We start from the raw sequence: 14,924 nt of genomic DNA, 5'->3' as shown, positions 1-14,924 counted from the left end.
TGCTGTTGGGAGAAAGTCTGCCTGCATGAAGGTAAAATTAACCAGGCATATGGTTAGAATTGTGAGAAAAATCCTTGTATGGTGGCATTCAAATCAAGTTAATGAATGTATAGAAATGACAGTGATCTTACCATTATGTGAAAAAAAGCCCAGTTACTACTAAAGGGTGTGCTGGTATTACAGTGACCAGGAGAATCCCAGAGTGAGTAAACTCACGTTAATATGCTCAGATGTTAATATTTGGCTTTGGGGAAGCCAAGGGATTAAGGGGGAAAAAAAAACAACTCACATTAGGCGTCATCACTGCACAAAACCTGAATGCCAGACTGAACCCTGGATGGCATGCAAATATTAAAGTGTGACCATTACCATTTTGAACTAATAAGTGCAACTTCCTCACAATCCTAGTGAAGCAGAGCTGTGGGAGATGAACTGTGAGAGACCAACATGGGAAGCTGTGATCCTCTCCTGTTGCTTGTATACCATGCAATCCTTTAAAATGCTAGCTGCATCCATATGTAGCCAAAGTTATTTGCCTTGGTTTCTGAACATATATTTGAATAAGATATGACAGTTCAAAATGTTTCAGGTAGAAAAACTGAATATTCCCTTTGGTTTTGAGACTCTCAAGGCTCAGTTCCTTACAGAGTCTTGACTCAAGCTTCACGATACCTTTAAGTTACTGCCCAAGAAATGCACATACATTAATATAGCACATGGAGATCTGTGGGTCATGACTCATGGAGCGGGTGGGAAATTTACTTCAAAAGTGGAGAAAAGGGAAGCAACCCATTTTTTTGTTTCTGCTGATACAGTGGTGTGCATTTGCTTGATAATTAAAACCATCCTTGTGTTTAAGATACAAATAGCACATTGCTGAGCATTGACCTAGTTTCTGAAATCTGCCTTTCAAATGCTATAGGAGACTTGCTTGTTATGAAATGCCAAAATTCTTAAGGATGCATCTCAGAAAAAAATGGAATGTGTGCCCTTTGTGGCATGCTTGACCAAAGGCATTTAATTGTCCTTTCCCCTGTTGTGTTGTGTTGTACAGCCATTGTTCTGCCATACACTGTTGCACTAAGAGGGGTGTTTAATCAGATAGGTGTACCTCTGAGCAAGTACAGGAACGTTTTCTGTCTCTGACGTGTAGCAAAGCAGGTACTGTAAATGTGAGGCAAACTGATAAACGAGACAAGTGGTGAGGAAGCAGTGTTTCCCCTATCTCTGCAGGTGCTGTGTGATTGCATGTTTGGGAGACTTACATGCTGAAAAACCTGCTCATTTTTAGCCCAAAATACTGTTACTTATTGCCCTATTGTATCATAAGCTAAGTGAAACATGCAAACTTGCATAAAAGTTACCTGTCATTCCCCTGCTCTGCACTCAGCCTGTCAGTTGAGTCCAGTTGCTAAGGAGAAATGCCTAATCTGCCCAGTTTCATCCTTTTCCTGTGCCTTCTTTCATTTTAACTCCTGCATCTCAACTTCTTCGTGGCCTGCCTAACAGTGTCCCAGCTGAACTTTCATGGTCAGCCATTGCATGTTTAAGTGTACTTCTTCTGCAGGTGGACTAATATGGTCTTGTAGCAAGACCAACAACCACCAGCCTCTCAAAATAGACCTTGAAAGCAGGAAGTTAACTTGCTGCTTGTTCTGATCAATGTTCAAAATGTTTCTTCTGTTTTTAAACCTATATTTGTCGTAGAATCATCATAGAATCACAGAGTTAACTGGGTTGGAAGGGACTTCCGAGATCATCAAGTCCAGCCCTTGATCCAACCCTGCCGTGGTTCCCAGACCATGGCACTCAGTGCCACATCCAGTCTCAGCTTAAAAACCTCCAGGGACAGAGAATCCACCAGTTCCCTGGGCAGCCCATTCCAATGCCTGATCACCCTTTCTGTAAAGAATTTCTTCCTAATATCCTGAGTCTGAAGTGACCCACAAGGATCATCAAGTCCAACTCTTAGCCCTGCACAGGACAGCCCCAAGAATCACACCATGGTGCCTGACAGCATTGCCCAAATGCCTCTTGAGTTGTGTCAGGCTTGGTGCTGTGACCCTGGGAAGCCTGTTACAGTGCCCAACCACCCTCTGGGTGAAAAACCTTCTCCTAATATCCAGCCCATGCAGCTGCTGACACAGCTTTGTGCTTTTCCCTCAGTTCCTCTCACTGGTCACCAGAGAAAGGTGGATCAGCACCAGAGAAAGGAGGAAAATCTTGTCTACATCATGAGTTGTCTGTCCATCCAGTTCCATGCCTGTTGTATAGGGGCACCTGGGAAGGTGAGGCAGGCTGGGAGGGGACTTGCCTGCCACCACGAACCTGCTTCCATTCTCCCCTGTCTCCTAGGTCGTCTCCTTCTGCCTGGTGGCATTCTCTGAAAGATGAACTTTTTTCTCATTATCTCTGGCAGTTGCTGATGTCTGAGACACCTTTAATGCCATGGATAGTGACATAAATGTTAAGCCTCTTCACTAGAGGGGGAAAAAATGAAACTTCTAATAGTTGCATGTTTCTGTGGTATTTGTAGCATCCATTGAGCATCCAAGGAGTTTCCTCCTCTCTTGAAATCCAGGGTGCAAGAACTGTCTCTACTTTCTTCTGGCAAAATCATAGCATATTGTATTAGAAATTGTCAAGTACAGCCTCTCTGTTTTTTTCAGCTATAGTGCACTTAAAATGAAAACTGCGTACATGCATGAGCCCTTTCAGTCAATTTTATAGAAGAACAATAAGAATGTATTAGTTACTGAATTTCACTGCCATTACTTCTAATAGCATACCCTAGAGCAGAACAGTAACAATGTTGCAGTTATATACTAGTGCACTTTGAGGTTCCTTAATTCAAAGACAGTATTCAAGCGTTACCATCATCTTTCAGTGATCTGTATCACGGCACAGCTTTTTGTCTTTTGTTGGTGCTAAATGGATACACCCTCCAGCTGTGAAACAAAACACAGATGTCTTAGAAAGCAGTGTTCTACTCCCTCTCCTAAAATAATACTCTGGTTGCTAAATATTTCACTTGGTGTATCCGAAACTGCAGTACTCATGGTCATGGAAGGCACATGTTTGAAACTGGGTCTCTAAGCTTCTCTGAAATAGGGTGATGAATGAGGAAAACAAGTATTCAAAGAAACAAGGGTAATCAGGAATGCAGTTGAAGGAAGCATGTTCCTGATAGTGTCTTAGGTCTTGCTTTTAAGTAGCCAGAGGTTTTTACCGTGGTAGAATACAAGCAAAAGCCAATGGAAGGTGTTCTAGTGTGAACTTCTTTTTTTTTGGATTGATAACATATTTTACCACAGTGAAGACTTCAGACAACCAGTTGCTTTCATATCTGTTTTCATGATACCAAGGAGGTGTTGTTAATGTCTTACTATCTATGTTCAGGTTTTCTTGGTTGTTTAAGTAGCCTGAATTCAATCACTTATGATCTGACCCAAACCTTTATTTTGAGAAGAGCAGCGCTTTCTGTGATTCCACCAGGTTTCTTACACCTCTCACTGATACCCTTTATAGGTTCTGTAAGCTGATTTTGCATTTCTCAGTGCAAGATCATTCTTCCCATGCTTTCTCCTTGTTATCATCTCATCCACTGCTCGTTTCAGTAAACTGCCAAATCCTCACTACCAGCCTTTTGTCTTGCAGGTTTTCAGAGGTGTCCGTGCTTTTTTTTGTAGGCTGAGCTTGTCGCCTACAACAGGAATCTGTTATTTTCCTATACTTCTTTTTTCCTGTTCTGTCCATTTTTAACTTGCAAAGTTAATTTTTGGTCTGAGAAGCCTTTGGTCACGATCTGGTGCACTCCCACCTGGTTTGGGCCAGAGCTCAGTATATCTGAGCTTTTCGGTTTACTTGGACCTTGCAGTAAAATTGCTGCTCTTCTACAAAAGAATCAAAAATGGTTTCTTCCTTCTCTAGTTAATTAGTTGCTGTTTTGCTGCCTGTCTTTTGTTTAAATGATTTCCATGTTGTGTTTTGTCAGGAGGCTGTTATGGTTTTGTTGCATGCTATGCCGTAAATGTTTAAAGTGGTTTGGAAACTGAAGTTTGCTCGGTGTCTCTCTTGATGTATGAAAGAGGATTGAGAGATAGGTGGGGAGAGATAGAATGGGGAGGCCCATCTTAAAATAGAGGCCAAAAAAACTCTGCACATACTGCTGTATTTATCAACTGAACTGAATGCTGATTGTTACAGAAGACATAAACGATCTTGACCCTGGTTGCTTAAGGAAATTAACCACTGACAGATATTGTCAGCCCTAGCTTGCTTTCTGGAGGAGTCATAGGTGGAGCTAAGGACATATCTACAACTGCAATTTGTGCAACTCTTAAAAACTTGATCACTGTAAAGATAGTGAAGCATTCAGTATGCCAAAGAACTGCAGAATAAATCACCCTCAGTAGGCACACATAGCAGTTTTGGTCTTTGGTACTGAAGAAGTACTGGTCCAGGTTCCCTCTTCAGTACAGCAGTGCTGTGCAAGTGCAGCTTCATGCTTAAAAACTCTAAAACTCAGTCTCTCCTTTTCATTACATTTGATCAGCCCATTGCATTCAGTAAGCCCATGAAGGACTCGTGTAAAAAAAGGTGACAACTTTAGAGAGACATCATATTTCAGAGTTGTCCTACTGAGTTACATATTGAGCTGTCAGTTCAAATACTTCAAATTCCTTCTTTTTCCTATTCAGTGCTCTTGTTAGGAGTAGCTTGAGGGAACACCTTGTCGAAGGGGACAGAGTTAAATAAGCAGCAAAATGCTTGGCCTTTATTTCTCAAACCTGATCTGCTTGTGCGGCTTTCAGCCTGATAGAGTTGTTTTGGGTTTTTCTTTTACCTTTAAATTAGCCTCCACGTGTCTTAAAATATCTGCTGTGGTGTTCAAGTATTAAAGTGTCCACAAAAAAACCCAAAAAAGGTAGCATTTTTTATTTATATATAAATACCTGAATGAAAATTAACTGAATATTTTACAGTATTTTATTACGGCTGTGAAATTTTTTAACTCTCCCTTAGCTTTATTGACGCTGTTTACTTAATATAATGCCAGCTGATGACATGGAAAATAGCTCTTTGGGGGAGGCTGGGAAGGAGAATTATGCCAGCTTTCTGTTGATGAGAATGTGTCTTGCCATTATCAACATACTTGAAGAAGGACGTAATACGCTTTTAATATCTGCAGGCTCTACAGAGCCCAGGCTTTCCACTTAAACACGGGGAGGAAGTAGATTGTGCTCTTTCTTGACCTGGATACCAGTGTTAGAGCCCTTGAATTGCTTGGTTCTCTTAAACCTTGAAATCTTTCAGTGAGAAGACATCTTCAAGAGCAAACCTCCCCCCCCTCCGGTAAGAGTCACTGACAAAAGGAGCAGCTGCAAGAACTAGTTGATACTGCCTAGAAAAAATTGATAGGTTTTTTTGCAGCCATCCTTGGAGACTATGCTGAAGCATTTCTGAAATTACCAAACCCAGTGCAATTTTTTGCAGTTTTTATTTATTTGGTTTTTTAATGGAAGCTGAAGGTACAAAGCCCTGGAATTTTTGGCATGTCTTAGTTCTAATGCTTGGCAGTTCAGCTGTTTTTTCCCTGTTCTGATTTTCATGTTGTAGCAGGGGAGATGGGCAAGCATGAAGGTTTAGGGGCATTTCTACTTGCCAACAACTAGAGGCAGAGGTATTTTAGGCATAGTCTGGGAGATGTGCACTTTCACTGACAGTACAAGGAAGTATGGTTTGTGTTAGTGAGTAGAGAAGTCAGTGACTGCCCTGAAGCTAAGTGTTCAGCCTTTTAGCTTTAACTGTTTTTCATATGAAAGGGTCTATTGAGACTAGAAGCTTCCTCTGCTGCTATCTTACTGTAAAAACACTGCTGTATTTTCATCGTAACTTTTCTGGGATGGATCTCAGATATTCTGTTGGAGGTAATTCCTAAGACTAGCATGCAGGTCACAGAATATGCATTTTTAGATGGCTGTTTTAAAGATCTCTGCCTGCACTTACATTTTCAATTCCCAACATGAGCATTTCACAATGCTGAAAGTTTTTCAGACTGTTCCTCAAATCTTTGGTTCTGCAGTTCCTGTCTTGACACTTGCTTATGCATGAGACATGCATGACAACAAACTTCTCATTTATTTATATTATAGCTATTCTTCAGGTATTCTCAAAGATCTTGAATTTTTAAGGTACACATTAAGCCACAGACTTTAATATGTAATCACTTGCAATGATTTTCTTGCCTTCATCTTCAAAGTATCTTATCTGATCACTTTAAAATGCTGACTTCTGTAATTCTGGGCTTATATCCTGCCACAGAGTGAGGAGAATAAAAGAGTGGAGCTTGGGCAGAAAAGCTGAAGTTTGAACTGCACTCTGATGCAGATTCAGGGAAGTGATGAATCTGAACCCATTAGGGTTTTTTTTGGTTTTCAAATAATTTTAGAGAGTTTTTTTAGCTACTTGGGCGTATCCTCAAGAGATCTGTAGTTTACTGTAGCCAGGGAAAGATGGTATCTGTGTGTTCTCTCCCTTAAATAAATGTGTGACACTGGGTGATTTGTTAACTGTCATGCTCTGAGAGTGTCCTCACATCAAAAGGGGTGAGGCTCGCATGGAATTTTTTTAATAGTTTTACTACATTATCTCTCTTGCAATTGTAACTTCAGCTCATTCAGGCTCAGAAAATAATGTGGGTTTATAATATGCTGTCTTTAGCAGGCACAGAGTCTTCATAATTGTATGTTTCTCTTGCTTGCGATATGACTTTTTCAGTGTGAACATAACAACCCTTTATGTTCTGCTCGATGGTGTATCAAAAAGGACTACCTGGTTGATAATTTGCGTGTTCTGGGATGCTCTCACATCAGAATGTTTTAATTTTGCCATGTCTTTGTCAGGACCATGTTACAGTTTATCTGTTTCTAACCAAGAAACACAAAGATTGTTTCAAGTTAGTGCGTGGCTGTTTTGTCTCCAGATAATGAGAAAATAATTGGGACCAAATTGTGATTTGTCTTCTAAGTTTGCCCAGACCAGCCCTTCTTTGCTGACACTGGGGTGGCTCTTCATGCTTTACAGCTCAGCCAGCTGGAGCTTTCCACCTGTGGAGCAGAGGTGCAGAGCTCATCATCATCACAGTGCATAGGAAGAAATACTGTTGCTTATCAGGGTCTGCATTCCCCCTAAGTTTACATTCATCTCTCTGAGGGGGATGTGGTGCAGCACAGAGCTTTGTGGTTTCACTTTGTTAAAAGACATTGTGACCTTTGAAAGTATTGTACTTACTTAAAAACACTTCCCGTGAGTGTTGTGTCGTGACCACTGAGTGTGCTGGAAATTTGTGGCGTTCTCTTATTCTGGATTCAGACTGCTTTAAGCACAGGCTCAAGTCTCATCTCTGCTGAAAACCCTCCCAGTTCTGCCACTAATGCCGAGTTCAGGCCTTCTTGCAGTTCAGGCCTGACTCATTCAAAATGTTAACATTGCTATGTCCTTGTTCTACAGCTGGAAGGAGTTGCTTGAAGAGCTGTATGGTGGTCCATCAGTGGCTTCAGAGCCTGGGACCTTAAATGAAGAAAGAGCAGAAAAATTGGGACATGAATCAAGTTTTGATGAAATGGATGGAAAGACTTCAACAGGATTTATGAATAGATGTTAATTGAGGATTACACCAGAATGATGGAATTTTAGAGGTGATGTCACAGTCAGGGTTTTCAAAAAGACAGTTGCATAAACTGTGGTTACCAATCTTTACCTCACCATGTATATTTGCTTAAAACTTGCCTTTTGGGGTGCTTTGTTAGTTTTGTGAACTTTCAGGAATTAAATTATCTAAAGAAAGCACACTTGGCTACCTTCGACTGGTAACTGAAGTTGTGTATCAAGGGAGTGTATTATTTAGAGAAGGAAATTACTATTATGACACATCAAGTTCTTCTAAATGTAGGGGGCTTACAAGCTAAAATCCACTTCAGATAGATTTCTTGCAAGACCACAGTAAAATTTATATAGGGCATGTCCTATTTAACTCTGTTTGGAACAAATATTACTTTAAATACAGCTTGCTGTACTCCGCTCACTGAAAAGACCATTTAATTCCTAGGCTCTAGGATGGTGGTTAAGTAGTGGATTGCTGTTAAAATGGGGGAATGAATGCTGCTAAGCATATATTCCAAACAAATCTGCTAGGATATGTAAACACACACACACACACGTGTGTGTGCAGGTATGTGACAATACCGGGTTGCTTGTGTTTGTGGTAGCAGCCTGGCATTGCTAAACCTGTAAAGAGAAGAAGAAATGCCAACACAAGAACAGGCATGCTGATATACACAGATCAGCAGGCAGAAGAGCTCACAGAGCCTTTTATTCTCCGTGGAAGAATACCAAATGCATATTTTCCCTTTTTTAACATCAGAACGCAGCTTTGAAAAATGAAATTTCTCTAGGGTTTTTAGTGCAAAGAAAGGAAGGTTTGAGAGAGAAAGAAAAAAAAAGTTACCATGTGTGTACTTCAGAGATTAAAGAAACAACACCAGAGAGAGAAGTGGGCCTGGTTAATTATTGCTTTTAAAAACTTTTAAAACCTGTAAAAGATTTCTAAGCCCATTATGCTGTGTGGATATTTACTTTTCTATAAGCTAACCATGAAGACAGTGTAAATCTGTAAAATGCTATACAACCAATGCTTGGGAGGGAGAAGAGGTTATTCAGGTGGCCGTGGTAAAGCAGTGTGGACTAAACTGACTGCTGGAAGGCTAGAAATGTAGTTTGTGTGGTCTTGCCCCTAGAGAAGTAAAACATGTGTGCATCTCAGGTCAGTGAGATTCAGCCGCTCTTTTTAATTCAGGAGTAAAATGACAACATTTCCATCATTAAAGGAGATTAATGTTCCTACACAGGGAAGATTAAGGAAGAGGAAGTTTACACCTTTTCATACATACACACCTAGATTAAAATCTGGCAAAAACCTGACTGAACCGTGAAGACAGATGTGTGTTTAGCTGATTTAGTGGTTAAAGAACTGAAGGTTATGGGGTTTTCTGCAGGCTGCAGCACTTAATGTTTTTTTTCCATATAGCAAAGACATTTTCTCTGATTTCTAAAAGTATTTGATGGAATGTAAGGTTGGATTTTGGTGTTTAGTTGATTTTTTTTTTTGGTCTGTTTTGGTTGGAGTTTCTTGTTTATTTTGTGTTCTTTTGAGTGTGTTTTGGGAATAATATTCTGAACTGCAGCAAAAACCAACTACCAGAGTATTTTTCTTGGTGCTTGCCTGGGATCCTGCTGATTGCCAAGATATTCTTGGATGTTTAGTAGTAGTTTTTGTGGGCAAAAAATTTATTCTAGCTAGGTTTTAAAATGGATGATGCTACTTCTTGGTTACATGTACATTAATTTTTTTTTTACTTTACTTACTTGATGTTCACTGTGAACACCTTTTCTATATCTAACTAGATTATAAACCAAGAGTTCCTGAAGCGATCAATATTCATTGTTATGAATGAATCTGCCATAACATTTTACAAATGTGAGGGCATCTTGATCATCCATTGAAGACAGTAAAATTATTCTCCTTGTGTGCTGCTGGTAGCATGTTTCGAATCAACAAAATTATGTTCTGCAATATCTTTGTCTCTTTCTCAGTGTCTGTGAGCTTGACACCAGTGTAAACACTGTTTACTCTGTTTAGTCAGAGAAAACACAAGAGCTTACATCAGCCTGTTCTATCTCTATATAATAGGAAAAGTGACCCAAAACCCTACAGTACCTTACATTACATGACAACTTACGTAATTTAGTGTTCAGGAATTAGTCAGCTCACATCATTCTCCAGTGAAAGTGAAAGAAAAGATATTAAAGGGAATAAGAGGACTTTGTTTTGTTTTGTTGTGCTTGTAATTTTTGTCTAAAAAAGGATGCTCTGATACACAACTCAAAACCCTATTTTACCATATGGTTGTTTGCTGATCACTAAAATGTAGATCAAGTGATTGACTCTTACAAGGACCCACTTTTGAAAATAAGTAAATCTCCCAGTTGCCAGGTCTACAAGCTCCATCTGGGTTCGGAGAGTCAAGCCGAATCTTTTTCCCACACTGGTACAGTAAGTTTTCCATGAACAATCCCTCTGCTTCAGCTCACTGGAATTTAGTAAATAATTTGGCCATGCCCAAGAAGGAATAGAATTCAACTTGGGCTCTTAGCAATGTTGGCTCTGCAGGCATTGCAGGGCTGAGTATTACTGACAATTTACTTGTTATGACCAAACATAGCAGACACTTTATGTTTTTAATGCCTAAGACAAGAAATGCTGTAGGATGCACTGTCTGTGGTACGGATCGTGCTGTTACTGTTCCCCAGATAGGCAGCCACATCTAAGTTTTACACTGTGATTTCTGCAAGTTTATGTGGTTTAGTTTGTTAAACAAAAATGAACTGTGACTATACAATCTCTGAACACAGAAGGAGTGGTCTGAAAATGAAGCCTGCAGGGAAACTGTTGGGAAGGGCAGAAACATTTGGGTTTCTCAGGGTTTTTTTCTTAGCCATCACAGAATTGACCAGGTTGGAGAAGACCTCTGAGATCAGCAAGTCCAACCTTTGACCTAACACCACCTTGTCACCCAGACCATGGCACTGAGTGTCACATCCAGTCTCTTCTTAAATACTTTCAGTAGTGGGGACTCCACCACGTCCCTGGGCATCCCATTGTAATTCCCAATCACTCTCTCTGTAAAGAACTTCTTCCTAATGTCCAACCTAAACCTCCCTTGGCACAGCTTAAGACTTCGATGTAGCTCTACAGATAGTTTAGGACAAAGAAAGATTAGGAAATAGCCAAAAGCTTCAAGTGGCAGGATTTCCCAAGAGTACTCTGTTGTCTTCTAGCTGTGCAGCCTTTGTGATCCTTTATCTAGGTGACTTGTAAATTGGTTGTTCTGTCCAGTAAGAAAAACCAGCAGCACTTGGGTAAAGTTCCTCAAAAATCTCAAAAATATTTGTAATGTGCTATTTCCAGACGTGTCAAGGGAGAGGTTAAAGAGGTTCTGAGTAGCTCTCTGTAGGGTAACCTTACAGGCACCACTGGTGTTTTAGCAGTTCCATGGCAGACAACTCAGAATACGCCTGAAAAGTGAGACTTTTCCTGTCGGTGCAATTCTTCTTGCCCTGAAGTATTTTGATGTGGTATACAGCTCTCCACAGTGTAGAGCTTTGCCTCAATTGAGAAGCATGTGTCAATGTCTGTTCATGACAGCAGCTGCAGGTGGCTCCTCTAATGCCTCTGTCTATGGATGTTGTCAGAACTTCAGGGAAGCCTGGTGAAATAGTGAGCCAAGGTTGAGACACAGAAAACATGCAGGATATCTGAGAAGAAAGTTAACTTGTGGCAGATTCTGTGCCTTGATCATGGAAGCAAGTATCTGGGTGGTATAGCCTGATGACAGCATGGCATAGGGAACTCTTAAGTAATATCATACGACCAACATTTGGCAGTTATCATGCAGTGGTTCAGAACTAATTTTTTTTTTTTTATTGGCATGAGCTGCCATAGTCCACTGAAGACCTATGTGTTAGTAAAGAGTACCTGACACTTGGATTATGAAACACACGGCGGGGGGGGGGTGGTAATATTTTAGCTTAGTTGTTGGTGTTTTTCTTTAATTTAGGAGCAACATATATCCTCCTACAACAATTGCTATTCAAGTCTGTGTTCACAGCTCTAGTTGTTGGGAAAATGGAGTTGTGTCCTGTCTTTTTAGGTATCATATGATTCCATTTGCTGAAGAGTAAAAGGAAATATATTTACTATAAAAAATCTACACTTATTATTATGCAGCCAGTTTAGAAATTCCCAGCCTGTAGCTCTTTAGAAAACCTGATTTTGCTCTGCATGTTTATTCCTCTTTCTGCTCTTCATTCTGACCTTAACTGCCAGTGGCTGTAAATCTGTAGCCAAAAGCTGGTGTTGGTTGGCTGTATCTTGGTTTTGGTAGAAGCTGACTGCCCTTGTGGAGCTGGGAGGCAGTTACCCTGAAGATGCCAATAATGCATGACCCTGGAGGAGTCTGAGAGATCTCTATGGTGCTCAGTGTTGCAATGCTAAATCTTCCTGTTTAGCTGACAAAGAAACATGCTCTCCTATTCTTCCTGTCGTAAGAAGCTCTGGCATATGGCTTTATTCTGGCAAGACCAGTAGATCTGACACACTAAGAAAGCCACTATATTTCCCAGGTTTCTACAGTGAATCCAACTTCAGAATTGCCAGCAGTAGGCTGAGGGAATAGTATGAAATGGTATTAAAAAGTATGGAAGTAGAAGACATGGTAAGTCAATAATAGAAAATCTGCTTTTTTCAGGAATAAATTTATCATAGATAACTTAGTGCAGAAAACCTGCAAGACAGTGAGGGATAAGTTTGCAACAGAAATGGACTAGTAAGTAGAAAGGTTTCTCTGAAAGGTTCAAGCAGCAATACTGCCTCTATAAATGAATTTGTGATATGTTTTTGATCCTACCCATGACTCTAGCAGTAAAGTATGAGTAGTGAATATATCTGAGACTTTGTCCTCTACAAAATTTCTGTGTCTTTATAGTGCAGATAGTGGAACAGTAAGGAGCTGTTGCTGCTACTGCTCCTGAGTACTTCTTTTCAACAACACTGGATTTAGAGTAGAAGAATTTGACAAATAAATTAGGAGTATGGAACACTTTCTGACTTGATGAAATTAAAATAGTTAGTGATTGTTTATGCTCAAGACCTGTGGAATTGTGGCATGCCTCAGCAAGAATATTCAAAAGTGCCTGTGCATGTTTGGAACTGGTGTTTTCCTTTCGAGGGGACACTGGACAAGGCAGTAAGGATTCCTTTGTTTTGCCAAGGAAAGCAGAACACTCCTTGAAAGGGCTTCCTTTTTATGTTCCTTGTAATGAAATTTACAGGCTTACAGTGCTTGACTAGTTTTCCCTCACAATGGCCTTTTTCTTTATTGTCTGTCTTTTGAACCTGCAGATTTGCAATGGCACATCTTGTTGCTCTTCCTTTGCTGCTGTGCTTCCCTTGGAACTTGTTAATTAGCTCCTGATCAACTTCCCTTCTGACTTTGGGGTTTGTTTGCCACACTTCAGGCATAGGCTTTTGTGTTGCTGCTCAGTGTCAGATACTATTCTGAATATGTCAAAAGCTGAGCAGAGAACTAGTTTAAGTCTAAGTGCAGCTGTTGATGAGAACATTCCTGAAGAGTTGCTGGTGAACTACTCTTCCAGAGATGCTTCTGTCCATTCTAAGTGTGGGCTTGGCATGTAAGCATCCCTAAGCATCTACTTGGCCATCTGTTGCTGAATTGTTCTGGCTGGTTGTTGTGTTGTCTTGTTGTAATTTCATGTGTAGTACCATCATTTCCATGTCCAATAGTGGGATCACCTTTCAGATGGGTGACTTTTTTCATAGCATGGGAAGAACATGGGAGGCTGTTCCTGCTTCCCTTGCGTAGGTTCTGACTCCTTTTTGCCTTGATGTTTTAGGAGCAAGCGAAGACAGACTGTCAGATTATGATGTATTTTGGGATGCACTTTTCCCAGTGACTTACCTAAAATGAACCAGATGAACAGATTTCCAACACTAACAGTCAGATCTGGGAGCTTTGCACAAGTCTTCGGAGGAGCAAGACGTGGGATGGCACAGAAGGAAATTTGTGATTCCATGCTAATGAATGCTTCTCCCCTACTGCAGAACAGGGTATCTGAGGCCATGTGACAGCACTCACATGTGCTGAGGAGGTAACTTGGTCAGGATGCCTTTGGAGCAGAAAGGACAACCCAGAGATAATGCTGAGTTTACTCAGGTGACAAATAACTTCAGCAAGGAAATGCCAGTGGGAAGAGCACCAGAAAGGTCAGCAGTCAGGAATGTGTCTCATAGACTGACACACAAAACTAATGGGATTTCTTCCCTTAAAAAAGAGAAAATATCTTCATTCAGAGCACACTCATTTTGATAAAACTGCACTGAGAAGTAAATAGTACAGTACACCTTTAGAAAACCAGGCGAGTATTTAGGTATTTCATTGCATATGTATATAAACAAACAAGAAACTGCTGCTATCTGGGCAAACTGATGCCAGGTTTCTAGGATGAATACTCACGGAGGTATTTAAAAGCTGACAAATTCACTCTGTGTGTGTGTGTGTGTGTTTGTTGACTCTTGAGGATATTGCTATTAAATGTTGTGGCTTTGTTTTTGCCTGCGGCGCAAGTACTAGGGATTCCACTCATTTCCTACTGCTGACAAATACCAGTGCCATAACTTGTGAAGATCCGCTGTCTCCCACTAAGGGATTACTGTGAGTTGTGTACAGGGGTTTTCTGAAAATCCAAGGTGTGCCCTGATTTATTGTAGTAGTTAAAGGGGAATGGCAGCGTTCAGGCTTGCGAGCACAATTTAGAGCTATTACCTTCAGTGCAGTGGGTGTTTTAACTATCTGGTCCAGAGACAGCGTTAGACTTACTAAGTGATTGGTTTTGTGTGGTGAGTGTGACTGAGGATCCTGTATCCACAGTGGCTGTTACCTGTTCAGAGGTAATATTTCAGTATATTTTGTGTTCTTTTACTTTTCTGCAGTGGAGTTTGGTATGTGCATATCCTTCTGGTTTAGAAGATTGTACAGAGTGTACAGAAGGCTTGTATGTGATGTACCTTCTGCAACATGTGTGCTTCCACCTAGGTGCAAGTGTGTGCAGACACCTGCATACACAGTACATAACAAACTTGTTTATATTAGTCAGCTACCTCTAGGAAGTCTTATTAGAGGATTTGCAAGCATGAAAGGTAATTTCTCAACAAAGCAATTTCAATGCACGGTGTTTGCAAGGACACCCAAAGCTTTTGTTTTGTGTTGTAGCTGGGGAGTAAAGAG

General features: G+C 40.5%; 1 protein-coding gene across 8 annotated transcripts in view; it reads left to right on the top strand.

The window, feature by feature from the left end:
* The window catches only part of CDC42SE2 (CDC42 small effector 2), an 80,769-nt gene that overhangs the window by 48,023 nt on the left and 17,822 nt on the right, over positions 1-14,924 (top strand). The gene's annotated exons all lie outside the window — the stretch shown is intronic.

Source organism: Lepidothrix coronata, unplaced genomic scaffold (assembly GCF_001604755.1).
Source record: "Lepidothrix coronata isolate B3197 unplaced genomic scaffold, Lepidothrix_coronata-1.0 Scaffold296, whole genome shotgun sequence".
Taxonomy (NCBI): Eukaryota; Metazoa; Chordata; class Aves; order Passeriformes; family Pipridae; genus Lepidothrix; species Lepidothrix coronata.
The sequence above is the reverse complement of the archived record's forward strand: the minus strand, read 5'-3'. Positions and strand labels throughout refer to the sequence as shown.